We start from the raw sequence: 24,212 nt of genomic DNA on the forward strand, positions 1-24,212 counted from the left end.
TCCTTTAAGCATTTCAGAGACAAAAACAATTTTGCTTCTGCTATTGCAACTTGATGTGATTTTTTATCAAAATGCCACTGCATGAGAAAATGCTGCTTTGTTAAATTTCTTTTAATGATTTCAAAATATTTGTTTGATTCAGTGAATACTGGATCTAAGTGACAATCCTAGAAAATAATAAAAGGGTTTGGTCAGACTTTCCTATTGTAAGACGGAGTCTTTACCTGGGTGATCGGATGGTCTCCTAGTTGAGAACCTCCGAAAAGCAAGTTTCTTTAGATCTGCATATTTTACTCAGCAATAACTATTTAAGAACTCTTTAGATTAAATCTGCAGAATTTGTATTCCATATTATGTTTATATTCCCTGTTTCCCCTCTTTCACAGATGAAAATGGATTATTAACTATTGTGTAAAAAAGAAGATTTGAACACAATTTCACCATGAAAGATCAGAATTTATTATTGTTATTGTGTGCCAGAGCTACTGCTCATAAAGGTTGTTTTGCCTCATGACACAGTTTTGTCACTGCAGGGTGATGGAGGGTTCTCTAGGACACAGCTATGAATCATGATTAGGATAAAACTTTAATATTCAATCTCATAAATTGACAACTTTAAAAATAAGATTCAAACCTTGTATTAGGCCTAGGAGGGCCATGTATGGAGTAAACCACGTGAAGCTGTATTAATGCACCTGAACAGTCTGTACATCTTTAAAACACTTATTCCTTTTGCTGTTCAGTATATTCACTGAATTATAGAAGTGGAGCAAGGCAAGAGATTTGATGATATCTTTCACTCCAAGTGTCATTTCCTTCTATCCTGGCTTCAGAACACAGCAACTAGAGAAGACTTCACACAGCATGCACCCAGGATCAGGGCAAGCTCTAAGAGTCAGCAAGAAAAAAATGCAGTAAAGGTGATACTTTCTACTTCCTGGCTCCTGTCTGAGCTGCTGACTCAGGATGAGGTATGAAACTGGGACCTTATGCAGCAACACAATGCCCTCAAAATGGTGACCAGCATCTATTCACTCTGTGTGGTAAGGACTCCTGCCTTCCTCTGAATTTCTGTCAGCTCAAATGGCCTGTAATGTGGAAAATAAAAATGCAGGCTGGCAAAGACCCCTTGAAAGCCTGTCCACATCTGACAATGTCCATCCCTTGAATGGACTTTAAATAGGCCATGTGGAAATACTTTTCTCTCAGCTTTTCTTTAAAATGACCTACTTAAGAGGTTCCATTGTACCTTGACACCATCTACTGTAGAGTATCCCTATAGTGAGAACATTTTCCCTAATATTTAACCCAGGTCTCTTTTGTCACAGGTTAGAATGTTTTCTAGTTTTGATGTCCCTCACAGACACAGTGAAAAACTGACCACTGTCTTGCTTTTAAATCCTTTATATAGATTGGGAGAAACCCTTACACCCTCTCTAAGAGAAACAAATTCAAATATTTCAGTTTTTTCCCACTTGTCATACTGTCTTAAATTACTACCATTCTTTTCTAGCTTCTACTGAACTTACTGTAATTCATCTACATACCTCATGAAATGTTTTTTTTTTTCCAAAAAATAGATACTGTATAAATATGGCCAAAAGGGAGTGTCCATTTTACAGAGGATACTTGTTTTGGTATAAGTTTGCCATTCTGTTTTGTTGGGTATCAGGGAAAGAATGGTTGTGAATATGAGAGACCATATTTTGTCTTTTTTTCTTACATGTAAAAAGTTAAAAAATATGATGGTGAAAATTTGGGGAAAATCATTAACTTTCTTTGAAAGTCTAGAAGCATTTGGATTATAGCAATGAATTTACAAGAATCTCAGCTCTGAAGCTTGCCCTTGTTAAATTATATTCAATGTCACAACTGTTTACATAAGCAAGGATGATTAGTACATTTGTAATCACTTTTACTGGCAGTCTATGAAAGAGCTGAATGCTTCAACTTTAGCCCTTTAATCTAAAGTAAAGAATAAGTCAATGTTATGTAAACTAAACAATAAATGTTAAACAGAAGATTACCAATTAGGTTTAGGTACTAGTAGGTCTCTGGGAATAATAATAATAATAATAATAATAATAATAATAATAATAATAATAATAATAATAATAATAATAATAAATTAAAACATTGTAATTTTAAGCAAAGTTATTAACTAAGAGCTGGGTTTACAGAATCTTCATTAGAACATCACCTCTCTTTTTTCAGCATGTGTTTATATTGTAAATACTAAACAAATATTGACTGAGTGGAACAGCAGTAAAATCCTTACAGCATTAAAAATGGTTCCTGGGACTACCACATGGAGCTTGTAAATAAAAGGAATACACCATCAAGGGAATAATTTCTTCTCATGACAGTCCTTTCTTTATTTTGGGAATCATGCCCTTCACATACTGCAAAATTCTGTTTCATAATTGCTTCTAAAATATGAAGACTTCTCAAGGTACCATGCCAGTCACTTCTTTCACAGTTATTTTTATGAGAAATAACATCCAACTTTGCCTCCAGGATTAGCCACAATTTGATTTATTTTCATATGACACAAAGCCTGTTGTGCCTTAATAATATTATTTAAAGGATGCTTTAGGATTTCTTTTTGATATTTAGAAGGCTTTTCTGTTTTTCTTTCTGAAGAAATTAAGTGTGTATATTGTTATTTTTAATGTGAATGTGAGGTTTTATATATGTTTAAGCAAAGTCATTAATACTGTAATGATTCACTTTCTTGTAATATCTCTTTGATGGAGAAATTTAAATGAATGTCTTTGCTGTGTGTCTGTAGAACAGCTGATCTTTTCTGATTTATATTGGCTATGTAAATGTTCCTCAAACCTACAAGATCCTTCTAAAGATTTCCTATGATGAAATGTTCCAAGCTCAATTCTTTTTTGTTTCACTACAGATATGCATTATGAAAAATGTCCTCCTTTTTGATGGTGAATATTGTACCTCTATTTTGTGAACCCCCTTCATTTTAAGATTATAAACAAATAGCTCTCCAAAACAGACAATATGGGCCAAGTTGTTCCTTTAGGGGATTATTTTAGACAGCTGCACAGCAAATAAGCAGTGTGAGGCTTATTTACACACAGTCATTGAAGCATTCATTCCACTGATTTATAGGACAGCAAAAGGTCTTTGAGACACAGACCCAGCAATTTTGAGCTGAAGTTAAAGAGAGGATTTTTTATCCTGCCCACCCCACAGCCCCAAAGGTATTTAAAAAAATCAATGGAAGGATTTGTTGCCAGAACAGATAGATACAGTACAGCCCTACATCCTGGATAATATTGATCTCAGATGCTGAGTCTCCATTTTTCACATTGTAACCATAATAAGTATTTGCTAAGGTTGTAACAATATAGTATTATTATATTGTTTCTGTAAAAAGTAAAAGGTAGAACATGTAAACTAGTTTTTAACTAAAATCTGAAGGCAGTGCTGTGACTAATACCACCAAGGAGTTTTGATAATGAAAGGGGGTAATTGTTAATGTGTTTATTCATGGAGACCGTACTGCGGCATAATTTTTATAATTATTGAACATATCCTGATCCCACTGACATGTTTTATTGATACTCAACTTTTCTTAATTTCCTCTACCTTAATTAAAAAAAATAAATACACTCTGCATATGTAGTATAATTATGCAAGCTCTTATATGTAAGAATTTCTAGGAATATCCTAGGTCTTACAGTACAATGAAACCTCCAGGCTCTAGAGGTGTCTATTTGTCATTACTGTCTGCAGGGGAAAGAAAGGACAAGTTTACACTCAGAAATAGGTTATAAATTCATTAACATTGCCCTCCTCCCATCCCTCCAGGTGTATCAGTGTAACTAACTGAAAATGAAGGCATTAAAAATCAGTGTCCACTTTTGAAATTTGGGAAGCTTTAAAGAAAAGGGCAGGAGAAAATAAACAAACCTTTGACTTTCAGTTTGCACCACAACCTGACATAAATCAAAGAGCAGTCTAATAAGTTATCAAATTAAATGTTAACTTCATGGAATTTATTTTGCTTAACATCCACACAGGTTTGAAATATATCTGCAACAAAAAGAGAATAACAAGAAGCTTCCATATTACATGGTGATACTAGTATTCCTAGTGTCAGTGATCTTGTTGGAATATCATTATTCGAGAGTTCCAAAGCAATGTTTTTGAATTGGAGAAAATTGAAAAGAATGCCAAATAAATCTCTCTTATTTGAATTCTGAAAAATATCCTTGTATTGACACACTCCTGAATTTTGGCCTATTTAGCCTACGCAAAGCAACGGTTCAGAAGTAGAGTGTTCTCATAATTTATGGTCTCTTCTACCAAGTCAGACTGATGTGTAGATCAAGGTCAACCATCTTGTCAAGAACACGCAAGAATATGGAGAAGAGGCTGCCAATGTCACCTGGGTACATCTGTAGGGGCAGATCTGACTTCTCTTATTTGGGTTTAGAGTCCTCCTTGTGCTGCTGCTGTGTTGGAGATGGAGAGGATAAGAAGCAGGGCCCAAGGAAGAAAAATTGGATTTTTTTAAGAGCATATCAATTTCATTTTTTTTCAAAAATAATAGTAATACTTGTTTACATTGTTTACATTATATTGAAGGTTACAGAAGTGCCTCTAGCTGCAGAGGCAGGGAATTCTACATCCAGTCTTCAGGCACTGGAGCTTTGATATGTCTTGAATTATACATATTTGGGCAAGGAACAGGTCAGCCATCTATGAGAGTACCTGTTTTTTTCAATTAAATCTCTACCACTGCCTCCTCCACACACACCCTCCGCTCCCAGTATGCACATACAAGGTCTTAAAGTTATACAAAATGAATCTTTATCATGAAGTTCTGAAATTAAGTGATCTGAATAACAGACATCCTTTAGAATTTTAAATCAATCGTGCAACTGTTTACTTCTGAAAATGTATTTTGTCATTATTGTTATTGAAAACAAATTCTAAGGATTAAAAATCATTCACATTCTTGAATAATGTGTATTAAATTTTATCACTCCAGTTTATAGAGTTTTAACAGTGATTCATACACACATGATAAACTTGTCTTTATATCTTCACTCCCCTATTCAGAAAATGTCCCAGTTTGCAAGACTGTTGGAAGACACAAGCAGTTTGTGTTGGTGCACTAGCAATGTATTATAAATGTAACTAAAATGAAAAATACAGAACTCTCTCCTCAACTGATTTTGGGATATCTTTGGAAGCAATAGTCTCTCAATTTCCAAATCATTCAATTCAGAAGCATTACTGGAATCTGGTACCATTATGGTAAATGGTACATTTTCTCTTGATTTATTAGTCAAAGGCAGAAAAAATGCTTAAATTATTTTCTAAAGACTAAAGACAGATGCTTATCTTAGAAGGAAAAAACTCAGACAGCACTATTACATTTTATGAGCCTAGATTCCTTCAATATCCTTCATACCACATACTTTCCAGCTTCCCACATCATCACTATCAAATAAACTATCAAATAGAAAATATTTTAGGAAATTTAGGGACTGTTTGGATAAGATGTGATAAAGGAGCAGGGTATCTGTAAGTAGACTGATTTTTAAGACTCTGAGATCTGACAGATCAATGCTGCTGTTTATACATTAATCTAGATCAGGTTAAAATGCATAAATTACATTTATGAACAGTCAGCTGCGGTGATTTCAAAGTTTTTCATAATGATATCCTTGAGATTTTAAATCCAAACACCAGAGCTTCTCAGAATTTAATTCAAACTACAGAAATATTTTATACCATTAAATCTCAGTTTTCCCACCTTGAAAATATAGTAGTTTGCACTATTTAGCTGGATTTTTTTCTATTCTAAAAAAAGTCTTTATTTTCCTTTGAAAAATCATTGAAATGTACTTTGACATTATTCTGAGAGAAATTAAATTACTTTTAGTAAATAACAGTACTTTTTTCCCTCTACCTCACTGTACTATCCTGGTACTACTTTTCATTCTTTTTGAAGTTAAATCAGTTATCTGTGGCCAGTCAAATTTAATGAGAAAGGTAGTATAAAACATAGAAACATAAATTACAATGTTATCCAGATGTGTTCACACATTTGTAGCACTCTTGGTATGGACATTGATGTATGGTCAGCTACTGCAGTTATTTCTCCAAATAATCCTAATTCAGTGGTTGCTCAGAGAGGGTGTAAAGACTTAGTTCTAATCAAATCTAAATCAGAGAATAAACCCTTCTTTACTCTTTCCTTCCTTTCAATCTTTCTCCCTGAAAGCCAACTTTAAGTGACAGTGTTGTATAATTGCCAGATATTATTCCCACAAAATACATTTAAGAATATGAAAACTCCCTTGCAAAATGAAATTTACAAAATTCTTAAAGGGCTGTCAAATAAGCAAGTGCAAACAGTGTTGAATCAGCTACAGTGTGAAAACAACACATAGAAATTAGTGAAGTGCTCAGCAGGTCTAGTATTTCATCTTGACACCACTGGAGCAAGCTAATGATGTCTATATTTATAATAAATGTATGCTTTAGTCTCAAACAAGCATATGATGGCATTGTTCAAATACATTTGTTAGAAGAAATGCTGATTCTATTCATAAATTTTTATTTCAGTTTTTCTCAAAGAGCCTTCTCCTTCAAGCAGAGCCTTGCACAAGCATGAAGAAGGAGACCAAAAGTTTATTCTGCCCTTCTCTGATTCCTGCTCAGCCCTTCCCTGGGTACAAGCTCTGTGTGGCCTTTGGGAGAGTCTGGGGGCATGTGGAGGGCAGTGGCTTCTCCAGAAACCCTGAGTCTTCTCCCAGCCATCTCCAGCATCCTCACAGGCTCTGCACACCAGGAGGCACACACAGTCAGGACTGGCTGTGAACTCATCCCAAGACAATTAATTGTTACTAGGATCGAGTTTCAATTTGAAATATGTAGCAAATTCCATCCACTAAATAAAGTGATAGGTATATGTGATGTTAAAATCATTGGAATAAATTCACAAATCCCTTTGTTTGTTTCTCATGTAGAAGAAAATGTTGAATGATAAAACAAAACATGAGAAAATTAACAGATTCAGATTAGATATACAAAATAAACTGCTGACTTGCCTCTACTTTGAACTATAAAGAGAGAATCATCTGAGAACAAAGGGTTCCAGCAGGACACATCAACATCCACAGTGGAAAAAAAATTACGCAAATCAATATTAAAGAAAAGAAAGAGCAACTATTGACCAAATTTACAGATTAACAAATTTAGTGTAGGGGTAGAAAGCAAAGGAGGGTCATAACTGTAGAAGCATCTGGATTATTTGTTTGTCTGCACATAAGTTAATGTAGTTACACATGAGGCCATTATTATCTGGCCTGAAAAGTACTTTGACCTGGAAAGGACTTTCAAGGGATTTGTCTGATATAGCAGATGTCCAGCTGATGGTAACCCTCTGATGTGATTCTTTTTCCTTGGCCAACTAAACAGCAAAATATCAAGAAAAGACATTTTATTTTACCACTATATTTAGTCAAGTGAAGCCACTCCTCCTTTATTGTAATCAGGACAAGTGGAAGAAAGCTGTAATGCACACCTCAGCAGACAGTTTCACACTTCAAGCTACAGAAATCCAAAAATTTAAATGTGCATTGATATTCTTATTTGAATTAATGCAAGCTCAGTAAAATTTCAGCACAATGTATTTTTTATAATCAAGCTTCATTCTGGGATTTTTCTTTGCATGGAGTGTTTCATTTCTACGTAGCTGTATGTAGTATAAGGTGCTAACCCTGGTGTTCAGTGACAGGACCTATGGGAATTGTTCACATCTGCATCAGGCAAGCTTTAATAATATGGAATGTTTCTTTACCAAGGTGATGGTTAAACATTGGAACAACCTTCCTAGAAAGGTGCCCAGGCCTAGGAGTGTTTAAGAGACGTTTGGACAATGACTTTAGTAACAACATGAATTAACTCTTGGTAGCCCTGAAGTAGTCAGACAAATGGACTAGATGATCACATAAATTATATCAATAACCATACACAGACATTACATTGTGCAAAAGAAAACAGCACACTTTTTCCAATTTTGTCCCTCCATTAATTTTTTTTTTGCTTTATAATCAGAAATGTAAGAAAGAAAATATCGTGTTATTTATTCATAAACTAAATTATCAATGTTACCAAAAAAATTAAACATTTAATGTAAATGTAATTCTAGAAATTATTTCACTATGGTACTTACACTATTTTTATGCTTTTAAAATCATACAAAAAGCTGAAAAAACTTTTATGTCACTGTATCCTGAAGCATCTTATGACATTGTAGAATCATAAAGTCATTCAAACTGGGAAGGAGCTCAGGCAGTCCCTGGTCCAACCTCCTGCTCACAGCAGGGTCAGCTGTTGGGTCAGAACAGGTTGGTCCAGTTGGGGCTTGAAAGCCCTCAAGTTCAGAGACTGCACAATGTGAGCAGCCTTTGCCACTGTCTCACTGTCCTTGTGGGAAAAATCTTCTGCATCCAGCCTGAGCTGAATTTTGAAATGACACTGTTTGTCGCCAGGTACCATGTACAGCTCTAGACTGCCTGACTCCTTCTCCTCGTCACTTTCTTGTTGTTTTCTTGAAGTTTTGGTTCAAGGTGTTGAGTGTTGCATTGCAATAAAAAATTCTTGTGTTTTGATCATAAAAATTAGCCTCTTTGCTTAAGTACTAGAGAGCCCTTCCATCAGCAACCATTTTAGCATCATATTTACTGATTTATTTATGGATTTTGGCACCAGCTATCCATTATATCTATAAACAATCACATCAATTTAATACAAAACAGCTTCAAAGCTAAGCATTGGCAGAGCCATCTGCATAGTTTAACAAAGCAAAAGTTATGGCATGACCTGATAACAGGAGGACAAAATATGGATGTCTTCTTCGATCCAGCAGAGCACAACAAAAGCCCAGGGCTGAATGTTGAAACCATGCTAATTCATGCCAGAAATAAGGTGTACACTTTTAACACTGGAGATAAATAATGTTTCAAATAACCTGCCTTAGGTCATGGCATATTCTTCTGGAAATATTAAACAAGACAGAATTTTTTCTCCCTTAAAATACATAGGCTTCAAACAGAAATGAAATCAGGAGTATCCTGTGGCTTCTGTTCAGCAGGGGGTCAGACCAGATGATCACAATGGTCCCTTCTGGCCCTAACATCTATGAATCTAAATGGAACACAGCACCAGGAGAACTCAAATCCCCTCACAGATTTAATAAGAGCCAAGAGCACATGACTGACCCAGAGGCGATTTTGAGAGTTGCTAGCATGACCGACTGCTGATAGTGTACGGCTCTGCCAAGAGGCCAGACAGGGGCACTGACAGGACACGTTTCCCAACCTGACACCTGGGATTCCAGGTAGCTGTGTGCATCACATGCAGCTCTACTGACCATTAGAGAAGGCAAGGAAAGCATTAAGTCATGAGGAAACTGATTCTTTTAAATAAACAAATAGAAGAAATTTCAGCTTGTGTGAATTTTATCTCTTCCCAGAATAAATAAAAGGATTTATTAACTGAGAATTGCAGCTTTTTTGGTTTGGGGTTTTTGTTGGTTTTGTTGTTGTTGTTGTTATTTTTGGTTTGTTTGGGTTTTTTTCTTATTGTTAGGGCTTAACCCCAGACACCAAGTGAGCCTCATGCAGCCATTTGCTCACTCCTTTTGGGTGGGATGGGGAGAGAACTGGAAGAGTAAAAGTGAACACAATTATAGCAGCATAATTCTAAATAAATATCTAGTGATTATGAAACATACTTAAAAATTTATTCATATTCTAATGCTGGTATTAATTTTGAATTTTTAGCTGAAAACTTTGTAATAATTCTGCAGCAACAACCATAAAGGAAGAAGACGTAGCTATAGCTGATAGAGTGTCTGAGCCTGGATTTCCCATTTCTGTATCTCTGTACACAACGCATAAGTCAATTTTATTGCTTAATAGTTACTTCTTTTTTTTTTGGCCATCTCTATTCATTTCTTGCATGCTGAAAAATCTTCACCAATTTCCACATTTTATCTCTCATTTACAATGAGATAACTTCCAGAAACAGAGGATGAGACTGACTTAATCTAAATTTAAAAGTACCCAGCATAAATGTCTGGTTTTTGGTTTACTCATCCTAGGCTCCCTCAGAAACCAGTAAAGAGAAATTAGCACTTTTGAAGTGTGATTTGTCTTATCTGCTGTAGATGTATATTTGAGGATGAGAATAATTTTTTTAGATTAGTACTCTTCAGTCTGGAAAACTGGCAACAGGGAGAAAGGATGTGAAATGCAAAAGGGCTATAAAATCATGAATGACCTGCAAAAAGTGAAATGAGATAATCAGCTTAGTTTTAAAAAAAATTCAAAAAAGAATAAAAAAAATCTTCTAAAAATAGAATACACTAAACAAAGATTACTGTAGCTTCATTAAATTAATGGCACTGAAAATGAACCAAAGGAAGTGGAATTTAAAAAGATCTGTACACCTCCATGCCAAAGGACTGTGTGGCTGCTTAAAGAGTGTATGGATGTTAAAAGAAGGTTGTAGAAGTAGTTATAAAATAAGTAATTTGCAAATTGTTAAAATCTAAAAATTACATGCACAGGATGAAAATTCTTGAAGTTGAAATAACCAGAGACCAGACAAGCAAACAGGAAAAGGGCCATGTACATGCTTACTCTTCTCTGAGATAGGTGGACAATTGATCAGCCTAAATATGGTTCTCTTATACTCATCCATTGACTATAATGGATGGAGTGGAGAGAGTTTGTGAGAAAGTTAAAATCTGTACTGCAGATGACTGTATTTTATCAGATGAAATCTCCAGAGTGATTTTGAAAACAAGATCAGCTCATGTTTAAAATAGGTCACATGTAGAAGAAAAGGAAAATCAGCCAACAAGTTGCTGGATTTAGCATTTTTGTGGGCAAACCAAACTTCCCACAACAGTCCTGCTTGTACCTGGTTCCTGCAGCCCATTTATAGAATCATAAAACTACCAGCTTTTCAAATACTTTTCTAGTTCTTGAAATCTGAAATTGGATGGGTTTATCCCCCACATATTAAAAAGGACTGCTGAGGGTTACCCAGAGTTGTCAGATCAGCCCCAGCAGGGTGAGGAGACAATCAGAAGGGCAAAAGTGAGAAAAGTTATTTACATAGCCCACTAGAGGGACATGATTCTCTGTTACTTGCAAAAGGAGATTCAGAAGAATAGACACCTCTGTTTTAACTAAAACTAGGTGAATTTCAGCTTAGTTTCTGACCTTTTCACTAAAGGTTAAAATTATTCTGTGTTAATGTATTTTGGAGGGTAGGGGGTCTGTACACATCCATACAGTCACTGAACAAAGAAAATAAGGTTTATTTCTACTGTCTTACTGTCAAGATATTCCTCTCCTCCACATAAGCAGTAGATTTAAAAAAATGTAGAATGCTCATCTATGAACTTAAAAGAGCATCTCAGCAGATCAGGTCAATTACTGTAAACCTTTTTCAGATACCTGATGTTGCACACATAAAAATCCCCCTGTTGTCTCCACTTTCCTCTGACCTCTGGATGTCCACTTGAGTCCTGTCAGATCTTGTAACCCACTTGATACATACACATCGTCATGTTGTCTTTGGCCTTGACTGACTAATGGAAGTCCTGGCAAGAAGCAATACAGCCTTTGAGAGCAGAATAAGACAACAGTGCTCAAAGGGCTCACAGAATTTGGGGCTTTCCCCATGGTCCATTCTCACAATGTTTCCTTGGTTTCCTGATGGACCAGGAAAGAAATCTGAGCAATGTCAGCAGCCATGTGTTCCTGCATGCTTTGCGTCCTTTTTACCTTTCGCTCCCCTCTCTTAAATTGGTGTCAGATAAGTAATGAAACTCAAAATAGTCCCCAGGATCCAGAATAATGTATCCTATATTTGTACTGTGGTGATACTGCCATATCAGCCAAGATAAAAGATACGTTATACATATAATGCATGAGATTTTTGAACAGCTGAATTATAGTTCCCTTAAATCAAAAATTAAAATGAAGCTAAAATGTGTGACAACATTACTCAGATCAGATCTTCTGTATTGATCAAGTTGAATTTTTCATACCGGAGATTTGATACATTTAAGCACAGAAAAGCTCAAAGCAAGTGACAAAAGCAATACTCCAGACTTTCCATATGCCTTCAAACCAAATGTGAAATGAAAAAACCCCCATCTTTATAGTATATTTTGAAGGATAGATGACTATACTGTAATATAATTTGGTGTATTTCAAAAATGTTCAGCATCACAGAATATAAAGAAGTAAATAGATCTTCAGCTAAAAGCATAGGAAGGAGGTATTTAAAATACTTGCTTTATGTATGCAGAGCAAATTCTTCTTCAACATTTTAGATTGAAATGGATATATATCAACAGTAAGGCTTTTTTGATAAAATGTCTGCATTGATCTAGCAGTTTTATAGAATACATGAGATGATCTTTGGAAAATTATGGTGCACTGTAGATTACATGGAAAGATATTCTGCTGTGACAAATAGAACAATACGGTGAATAAAGAGGGTGGAAAATATCCTTTAGTGACAGCCAATGCAGTTTAGAGCCTTCTGTATCTTATTCTATTCATGCAGTGTGACTGTTTGATGATAAAGAAACTAACATAAGGATTTATGAGGAAATTACAAAGCTGATTTTTCTGATGGCCTTACCTGTCTCCGTTCTGTGTATTGATGGTAAACACAAGACTGACCAAAGAGTGAGCAAAACAAAACAAAACAACTTGGTGGTTTCATCAATGAAAGGAAGACAAAAAATATTGTTATTAATGACTCAAAAGGAGCATAATTTCAGAAAGAGAAATATTAAAATAAATAAGTCAGTTTTCCTATCAAGGTTGGAGCCTTGCAATGAGAATGAAATTGTAGCAGAAATCCAGCAAAGATGACTAGATGCTTCTACTTGCTTTTATAACCTTGAAAATATTTGGAAAATAGCATGATTAGCATTGTCCCAAAAATGACTTTTCAGAACTGCCATCTTTATGAAATAACGATTTCTTAAAGATGTTAAGTTCTTGTTAGGAAAATGTATTACCTAATTCAAAAGCTTTGATTGAAGGAGTTTATGGAAACTTATTCAGAAGCCCATTACACTGTAATTTCTAAGGTAAGAAATCAAAGTCATTAATCAACCATGAGGGAAGAATAAAGACCAACATATCCAGGATAAGGTTTAAGAGTAATATCAAGATGACCTTTATGTCAAGCAGTACCATGAATGCCATTCAGAAGTAGAAGATAAATGAGAGCTAAGAAAACTTAAGAGACAATAGGACAAGAAGCCCAGTCCATCAATGTGACACTGAAAATCTAAAGACCATCATAAAAATAATGAAATAAATTGCATACACCAGGGCACAGCCCATGAAGAGGATGGTGCAGAAAAATAGACAAGGAAAAGAGAAAATACTTTTCTTCACCAAAGATATTATAAAAGGTTTCAAATCTTCAAGGAGAGCTGAGTAATCCTTTTAGGTGTTATGATTATTTTCTCACTATTCAGAGTTCAACTCTGTAGTCCTTCCCCAGCATGTTGATTTTGCTTAAGAAATGCTAATCAGCAAATTAGTTTTAAAAAAGCTAACTATGATACAAGACACTGTCAGGCGACACAAGGGATTCCTTCATGACCTTCTACCAGCCAGGTTTAAGAAGCAGTGCAAAGTGTAATGAAGTTACATTCATGTAACTTCATGAATGATGAATTAAGTTCTGAGTTCTGAGTCAGCTTTTCCATATTTGCCTTAGGGGCTTTGATCCAATGGCAAAAAAGTCTGCCTGCTAACATCTAAGAGCACAGCAGAAGGGTCTTACCAGCAAAACTGCATGGGAACAAGAGTCCATGCTCTGTACTGAGGGATTCTCTTTCTGTTACAAAATGCATCAATTTTTTTATTCCACACTTTTCTAATAAATATATTCAAAATATTGTCCAAAGTAAATGTTTTATTATTTTTTATTTGATTTTAATTTCAAGTAGTGTATTCAATACTCTGTGTTTGCTCATCATCAATATTTGAATAGTCAGAGATACATGCTAAAGCCATGGCCAATCAAGCCTGGCTGATGTTATACATCTATTTAAATCTGACCTTCGACTGCCCTCTCTGATCAACCTGTGCCTTGGCTGTGCTTCAACTAATGGATTTTTAGCACCGTATGTGAAGTGTGGAATGCGCATCAGCATCTTTTACATTCACTCTCTTTAAAAGACAGAAGGAAAATATCTGACTAAAAATGCCTAAGTGGATCCAGCCGTTCAAATATAACCTATTTGTTTGCACAAATAGGGGAGACTGAATAACAGAGCTAAGTTTAGGTGTATCAGACACCCCAGATTAATTGAAACTAATAAGTATATATATGAAGGGCAGCAAACATCCAGTTTATTGTATGAGGGTTTTTTGTTCCTGTAAATTCTGCTCAGTGAAAGCTGGTTAAATCTTTGTGTTTGACTAGAAAGAGTCCCTTTTTCCAGACCTTATTTTTATTGAACTTCTTTGTATTTGCCACAAGTGTTTTGGGTGCTCCTTTAAAGCCCTCAAAGAGATACAGAAAAATGCTTATTGAGTATGAGGAGGAAGGAATTTCATCGTAAGGTTGCTACACCTCTCTTTAATACCTTCGAAAGCAAGACTATGAATTCCCACCAAAGAAAATTCACATATGTCATTTCTTCTTTTCAATTTAATAGAAACATACCAATGTAATTTGATACACTATCATACTAAGTAGAGGTACATTTATATTGCATTAGCTTTCATTTAAGCAACTAGAAACATGGGGGAATCTCTACTCTCTACACAGACTTTAAAGCACTTCTTTTCCCCATGAATCTCTCTTCCTGCCTGCTGCCCATCAATTATCACTACAGATTAGTTTAAAACCTTTCTAGGAAAATTTCACATGTAACTTCAAGTGTTCCAAAAAAATTTCCACAGTTCAACAGCAAAATTTTTGTATGCATTATATGAATGATTGGTGGCTTGCAATGTTAGGCCACTGAAAATGAGAACTTGGCCACAATTTCTGGGCAGCAAGTGAACACAAAGGCAAATTAACATGGACAGTAGTTAATGGTTAACTGCTACTGGTAGTTGAAAGAATGTGATGCGTTTGGGGTCCTCTGTAAAATTAATAGTCTTTAATTCTGACTACTGATAAAATCTTTGGGGGTTTTAATGTCTTTTTTGGCATGCAGTAGCTTGAATAAACTTTCTTGACTTTTATAGGTTAGAGTGCATGCCAATACCTTTCATTCAAAAGTATATCCAACAGGATTTGCAGTCATGTAAAACTCTCATGAAAATTTGTAATAGGAACCAAATAAATAAAATCAAGACACACAGAATTCAAATCTATTAACACACTGATAGCAGCTAATGAAAAACCTGATATATAAACCACAGAGTTTAAGGACAAAGGCGCCTGTTATACAATCTATCCTGATCTCCTACATTGAACAGACTATAACTTTTCACCCAGTAATTTTCTGATCTCTGGATGAGCTACTGTTCTTTTAAATAGACAAACAGCTTTAGTTTAAATTTTAGTGGCAGATCCTCTGTCTGAACTCTTTGCAGTTTTTCTAGTAGTTAATCACACTGGTTGTCTCGTAGATGTTGATTTTGGGCCTGAATTTACCTTGTGGTCTCTGTCAGCCTTTGGATGACACTATGCCTTTGCTTTGTGAGATGGCTCTGCACAGTAGTACTGTCATCATTTCATGTCTACTAAATCTCTTCTTTGATAAATTAAATTAAATTAAATGGAGAGAGATGTTTCATCCTACAAGGATTTATAAAAAAAATTGGGATTTTTTTCTACATTTGTTCTCACTTCCTTTAATAGGGGCCATTGAAGCATTGATTTAATCAGTTTATGTGGCCAGAAATTGGCCTAGTAACTCTGTACATAACATTCTCTTTCAATGCCAGCAATTACCTCAGCCACAACTGGGGAAAGTGCATACCAGGCCAGTATGACCTATATTCTAGGTTACTAGGCATATGGACTTATATTTGGCCTAAAATGAGAAAAGCACATCAAGGGGCTCTTAGGAACCAATTTTTACACATGATTATTCTTTTTCTCTCAACCAGTTTCATTCATCTGCAAATTTCATTACAGTTTTATGTTTGCTTCCAGTAAAGTGCTTGATTAGTGCTGGGCCGAAGAGAGATTCTTCCTGATTGTCATCCAAACTTTATCAGCTGAAGATGCCCATACCCTCCACCAGCTGTTACATGCAAATTAAAGCCTCGATTGCTTATATTCCCCCTGAATTTCTGCATTAAGATTTAGCAGTCAGGCCTCAAGGATAGGATCCCATACCAAACATTATGTACAATTTATACAGGCTACAGTAATAAACCCTAGATATGAAGGCAAAAATTTGTTTCTATCAAAACAATCTTCTCAAAATAATTATTAGCCTGATTATAATGACAGTAAAATTTACCCTTAAAATAATCTGATTTTTACCTCCCTTTCTCCAAAATAATTTAGACTAAATTGATACAAACAGACTTCCTGCTGTCCTCTTTCCCTGATGTTGTCTTCATTTTAGATACTTAGTCTGTTTTAAGTAATTTTTTGTGTTTTTGCAAAAATCACCTAACTTGTTCTTTTTCCATTATCCCTAAATTCAGTTTTACTCAGTTTCCAAGTTGCATTCTTTTAATCACAAGTGAGTGATCATTTGTAACCTGCATTTACTAACCTGCAGAGCTCTGTAGCCTTTTCTATCATCTTGTGCTTATGCTTTCAAGGCCTTAAAATCTTGTGTTTTGAGTGCCCATTGAAATCTTTTGTTTCAGCATCTTCCATCTTGCTCTCAGTTCAAACAACTAGTGTTTTATTAGCTCAGTACAGTACCACCTACATCCTTGTCCTGGAGCCATTAATGGTACATCTTACAAAAGCAGCAATGTGGACAATGTGCTCTGATAACTGCTATCAGTATCAAGCAGTTACAGCAATATTACTGATACAGGTTTTTTTTAATAATATAATCCATAGCTGGAGCTGAGTCCTCTAAAAGTTAAAAAAACCCCTTAACACAGTTTGAAAAATATTTGCCTACAATAAATCACAAACTCTGAAGTAGCTACTGGGCTGAAGTCTGTTGATTAACTCTACATCTATGCAACTCAAAGAAGCATTTTGCTCCAGGGAACCTGCTCAAAGAAATTTTTTGTTAGAGATTTTTTTAATAAAATAATTATAAAATAAGAAATACATCAACTAGCAAACTTGAGATACAAGTTAGATCAAAATTTGTATTTTATGAATTTCTGAATACCACACAACACAGGTAAGCTTATTAGATTTCAAACACACGCATTGCAACAAACACTCACTGTCATAAACCTGAAGTTGTTTTTGTTATCAGCTCAGTTCCTTTGATGCAGAAAATACAACTTTTCAGTTAGGAAATTACAGACAATATATTTTGATGTCTTAATACCTTAATTCATTCATCTTAAAACCTTTGTTCTTTGCAATGCAATTACTTCAGACTACCTGACAGAACCTTCTTGACATAATGGTTCATTGCAGGTAATGAAGGAGAATTCACTCCTACAGATCTGCAGTTGCTCTGGCATAATTTCTCCCTGGAAGTGACTGAAGAGAATGAGTAGACTGTTTAAGTTCTTTCTAACTGGGCTAACTGAAGCTATCTGATTGTTTGGTGGGCTCTACGTCAGGTTTTTTGGAAAGGAAAAACCAAAATTTTCCAAGCAGGGTTGTTATTCTTGCTGTTGCACTTATCCTTCTGCAGACCTGCAATGCATAAATGACAGTAACACTAACAGTCTGAGACTGATTTGTCTGTCACAGGCTGGCTTCATCCTCTGATCAGAGCATAATGCTTTCATGGCTGAGACAGAAAGATTTCTTATGAGTGTTACACTTTACTGAGACCCAAAACCCACTCATGGTAGAGGTCTGCACCGGTCAATGGCCCTAATTCTTTGCCAAAATGCCACAGTCCTCACAAAGGTCAATGAACAATGAAAATACCAGGAAATTTTGCCCTCTAGGTTAACAATTGAATTTGACATGTTATCTCAGGTAAACACCTTTAAAGACAAATTATATTGCAGGTATATGTCTAGTTGCAATTTCTGAAAAACAGATTGTAGTGTGAAGATGTGGTATGCAAGAATTTTAAGTGCCCAACAGCCTTGAGCAGGAGCATGAAATATTTCTACCAAACATAATGAATCTAAAAAAAAATGTTGTTTGTTTTTCTTACAAGGAGTGATCTTTGCTTTGGTAGCTACCTGCTGATGAAGAACAAAATTAAATAGTAGTCTCTTTCTCCTAAGAAATTAGTAACAACTTTAAAGAAACTTTAAATGAGTTTGTGAAAGACAAAATTCACAGGAATTCACACATCGCATTCAAATTTGCCTTTCAAATGATCAAGAATCATTTGCAAAGAAAAAGCTGGGTTTGACAGGCAGCTGATAAGGATTTCCAGCAGGGCTGACTCAATCTTCAAGACTGTCATAGCTTTATTAGGCAACTTTACTCATACAGAAGCAATTAATGGCACCAAACCTAGCTGTGAAGAAGAATAAATGTTAACAGAGATAGAGTCATTACATTGCCTTTATAGTCAGAGGAGAGAAAAAGAGAGCTTTAGTGTGTGATTTATATGATCCTTTGATACTTGGTTGATGTTGAGTAGAATTACAGCTCGGAAGGGCCTGGTTTTCAGTCCTGATTTAAAAGGGACCCTGAAGTCACAGATGAATACATACACCGTGAGCAACTACAACTGTTTGAATGACCCCGCCACTTGTACATTTGTGTCTTATTTTTCTACATATAAATTGAGGATAACTATGTTATTTTTACAGTTATTTTCTTTTACTAATCCTATTTGGACCATATGCTCCTAAAATAATGTCTCTTATTTTCTGTACAAATCACGTTTCAATGCGGGACAGTTCAACCCTGCATTGGTATGAACATGTTCAAATTTTTAGTAAATAAACCACTAAATTGATTTTAATAAATTATTTTCCTGACCCAAATGGAGGTTTCTTTTTTTTTTGCTGAAAGTAAAATCATTTCTCTTTAGTGGCATATACATATGCACGTTGTCATGATGTCTCAGTGTCAAGACATATTTCATAACAGTCATCCCATTTTGTCAATTGCATCAACTAGAACCACACCTTGAAGCAAAAAATAATATTTTTCAGTCATTCAATCCTCCTCAAGAATGCAGGTACTGCACTTTGCTATTAGGTGCTGTTGCCACCATAAAGAAGATAAATGTAAATTAGCACTGAGACAAAACACCTGAGTGATTTTTGGAGTCCGTATAATTTGCTGAGATCATGTCTCCTCTTTATGAATACTTTCAGAAAGCAGAAGGTTGATGATATCATAGAATCATAGAATACTTCAGCTCATCAGTGGCCAGAGAAGTATATCTGGACATGGACATGTCTGATTTTCAGTAATTCACAGAAATTAAATTTTTGTTAGTTTTGGGTTTTTTAAATTCTGATATTCCTCAATCAGTTACATTTGAAAAATAATGCTAAAGGATAGGAAAGGATTAAAGAACACTAAACATTAATCCCACTAGTCTTAAATTATCTCTGTTTAACCTAATGGGAATTTCAAAATGTTTTCCAAAAGGTAGATGGGCATGTGAGTACAACAAATCAAAGAGAAGCTTTCACCTTGTACAACAACACAACAGAAAATGAGCTACCAGACTACCATGTGGAGCTAGAAAATCATCTGGCTTGCTGTGAACAAGGGCTCGACACTGCAAAGTTAAACCCTCAAAGTGACTCTTGCATGAGGGGGCCTCAGTGTAGCTGTCTGGCTGAAGTGTTGAGCAGGCTGGCTTGGCACGGAAGAAGAAATTGCAGAAGGGTGTCCACCCACCAGAAAACATGAGTAACCACCCTGATGCTTCAGGATGACTGACTGCACGAGGGAAGTCATATGCCACGCCGAGGTTTTATTTTGCTCTTTCAGGAGTGCTTTCATATATGAACAAGTTTGCTGCCAGTATCTGTAGAAAAAACACCTCTGTAAGATCGTCCGGTGAAATATCCGAAATGTCAGATGGAAACTGAAAATGAAGTAGGAGTGAAAAAATGACACCTAATTTACAATTAAGCAAAATATTTGCTCTAACATTTCAGGAGCAATGCAAATTTTATAGACAACTTTATCTCAAATCATTTTGATAAAATGTTAATAATTAAAAATATTTCAGCTATAGGAAATAATTAATTACATATGCCTATATACAGGGTTCCCACACATATTCTGTAGGCCTGGATATCAAAAATTTCCCGCCACAAAGTGATGTGGAGCAGCAAGAGATGTGTCACAGCTACCAAACTAAGGATATTGTGGGTTTTTTTAATCAATTCTATAGTTAATATCCCATGAAAACTCTGCCTCTCTATTGACTGAATCACTCTGAAGTAGAGGAACTGAGACATTTTAACTAAAATAACACCTTTTTCCACTCAAAAAAAAGCTCTCAAAAGCCTTTTTTTCAGGACAAAATTAATTATATTATTACTTCTCAATAAATTTTTAACATTTGAAGTTACAGCTATTACTTTTAATTTCTACAAAATCAAAAAATTATATCAATATTATAAGGCTATTTGTGTTGGATTGTAGGCAGGAAAAACTTTATATTTTTCAGGCTTCTTTTCATTATTGGAAAGTACTTGGCAAATATGAGATAACTTTAAGAATAATTCCCTCTTTTCTCTGCCACAAGCTTGCCTTCTCTATAGATGTAACGTTTTATTGTTATTCATTTAAAAACTTTCAGAGACCTACAAATTAGTACCATGTAAATACCACAAGTAAATTAAATCACAGTCTCTTCTTGACAGATTCATCAATATTTATTCTTTAATTCATATCTCAACAGAAATTTCATCCTAATTATTAGCAGGCAAATAATGAGCTTCTTTTATCAGGCCATTATGTCATGATAGCTGAAGTGTATTTGAAGATTTGCACTTCTCATAAACTTTCTAGTACTTGCCTCATACTTCACCTGATCTGCACTGAACTCTTATTTATAGCTACTTTATCTGATAAGTGTTTTGCTTATGGATTCTAATCTTTAAAACAAAGCAATCTCTTCTTCTAGTCACAGTCTCCTAGCAACAAAGCTTACTTCCTTTCATTCTGAATGCTGAAGAATTTATGGATACTTAAGCTTTTTGTCTTATTTTAAGCAGTCTGACTTTCTCTCAAGAAAGGTTTTGTTTCCTTAAAATGCTATAAGTCAATGCAAGATCACAAATAGGCAATTTTAAACCTCTTTTGTTAAACAAATCAACACCTTAACACGTTTATAATCCAATCAAATTCAGTTGGGCCTCACACATATTAAGTTTTTATATTCTGTATGTAATGCTGACAGTATCAGATAGCAATGGGAGAAAGTTCCTTCTTAAAAGTGTAGGAGGAGTTTGCAGTAAAGTAGCAAATTTCTCACACCTCAAGTCCCTTCAACACACAGAAAGCAGCTTTCTTTCATCCATTGATGGTTCTGCCCTGTAGGACACACTAAAGCAGCAAACCTTTGTCAATAAAAGTGTATTCACTACTCAGCAGGAGAGATTTGGTTAAAGATTTGGCTTCTTTGTTCTGTAAGGCTAAGTATTAAAGGTGAAACACGGGAAGCTCAGACTGCTTCCCTCCTGTCCTGTGGCCTTTGCATATGCTGAGTGCTCTGCAGTTCAGAATATTACTCTGCTCCTTTCTGTAACTGGCCCTTGACACCAAGAGACCCAGTGAGTAATTCTCAGATCAGGTATATCAGATCAAGTATATAAGAGAATTGAATTCTATTTATCTGACCATCTTCAGGATACCAAACATCATTATGCTCATGTTGCAAAATCCTTGTGTTATCATACAGAAATTGTATTTAACATCTGGCAATCTCCCCTGATAAAAGCAGAAAGCTTCACAATGTCTCTGTTTATTAAGCATGAGCTTGTAAGGAGATGCAGAAAGACTGTGAGTGCCATTGTTAGCGTAGGAAAAACATATAACCACACGAAGGCGATCATATGCGGTTCTTTATTCCAGCGCGCGGGACACAGGGGTGATGATACACCCAAATCTGGTGTCCAAGGAATACAGAGTCGATTTGTGATTTTTATAGTTTATATTATACACATGTTAACTAACCCCTACCATTAGATACTGATTATCCTATTCCTTAGTTACTATCTTAAATCATACCTACGCTTCTACCCTGATCCACACTTGATTTGGTTAAAACAATGCTTCTCAATTATCCCCTGAGTTGCAGTCACACTTGATTCGGTCATTACAATAGCATGGAGCTGGTTGCAGAAGCTGACGCTCGTTCCAAAGCTGAGTTGCGTCAAGTTCTGGTTGTACGTTCCCTACCTTCCCCCCCCACACATACCTCAACTTAACCCCGTGGTTAATTTATACAGAGATTATATTTTTTAACCCTCCACCAACACCATTCTACCAGTATCTTTTCTTCTTTATGTTCCTTCAAGTATGATTCATTCTTGATTATTCTATTTCTTTTTTCTTCTGATTTGGCCAAAATTTGAAGAGGTAGAGGTCTCCAAGTTCATAAGATTCAAAGGGGTGTTGGGAAGAGGAAAGATCCTTCAAATACTAAGCCTTTATAATGTCTAAGACCCCAAGAAAGAGAAAGAATACCAGATTCAATGTTTCATTCATCCTAACACTTGGAGAAATACTAATTACTATTAGAAATCATCAGAGACCATACTATAGTTTCAGGTCATTTTCCAGGCTCCTAAATAATTTTGGCAAGTTCATAGTATTTTAAGAAGTGTTTTTTTACTATTTTTCAATTTTGTACCTTTTGGGGTTTTTTTTCAGTTACTGAACAATAACTACCACCATGTATTTTGCTCTTTGCCTGGATATTTTCCTGTCTCCGCTCTGGCTCAGATCATAGTCTGCAAATCACGACAATCATATACCAGTATTAGGCAAAATATCACTTTTTTTTTTCCTACTGAAGTGAACTTTCAGAAGATACTTGATGATCTGGTAGCCTTCCTACATGAATTTGCTGAAGAAGGATTCAGTATGTTACAGTATGGTTATCTGAGCCAATTTTCCATCAACACGTTAGTTATTGTTATGACCTTTTGTCTTGTAATGCAGTATTTTTTTTACTACACTTCTGTCTATGGCTATGGCTTTGGAGGTCTCTGTTGCTCACACAATCCTTTGTGATGCCTGCCTTATTCTGCGGAATGTTTCTGCAGGAGATTTTCCTGCAGCAGCTTCAGAGAAATGAAAACCAGTGAACTCCTTCTGATTCATACCATATGAACAGAAGCTGACACAATTTCTGTTTTTCTATTATTTTATGTATATGATGCTGGAAAGATTTTTATTTTTCTATTATTTTTTAGTTTGTCAATGTTAGAATGAACTCTGAGGATATTTACAGGCATCTTATTACTTGAAATTGTAACTTGAGTCCTGTCTCTTTGTAAATTATGATCAGTTCTGTGTTAAGCTCTTTAAAGAAAAGATTTTCCATCACACCTGGAGAGTTCCTTGTTGAAATGATGAGGCAATCAATCTGACTGTAAATCCACTGATCCACCACTCATGGAAAGTCCATTACCTTATTGTTCGAAAAAGTATGTTCTTACTGTGAAGTCTCAATAATCACCATCTTCTTTTTGTCTTGTCACACTAAAGCATCTGGGAACAGTTAAAGCAATCTCTGGAAGATCTTGTCAGGGCTGCTCTCCTGAGGACACAGGGCAGGGATTTGCAGTCAGGGTTGGTCCCACAGCCCCAGGCAGGGACCAGGACAGCCAGGACAGCCCTCAGCACTGACCCTGGGGATAGGGATAGGGATAGGAATCAGTCAAGGCCAAGCTGGGCTTGGCTCAGGTGAGGGCCCATGGGTGGGTGGAAGCTGGGAACCATCCCTATGTGGCTTTGCTGGGCAACACCTGACTTCCTGCAGGAGCAGCCATGGGGTCCTGGGCTGTGGGCAGTCAGGAGGAGGCCAACCAGGGCTCTTAAGGCTACTGGTGCTCTCCAGACCCTGTGTCTGGCAACACCTGAGCTGGAGACTGCACCTGGCTCAG

Source organism: Prinia subflava, chromosome 3, assembly GCF_021018805.1.
Source record: "Prinia subflava isolate CZ2003 ecotype Zambia chromosome 3, Cam_Psub_1.2, whole genome shotgun sequence".
Taxonomy (NCBI): Eukaryota; Metazoa; Chordata; class Aves; order Passeriformes; family Cisticolidae; genus Prinia; species Prinia subflava.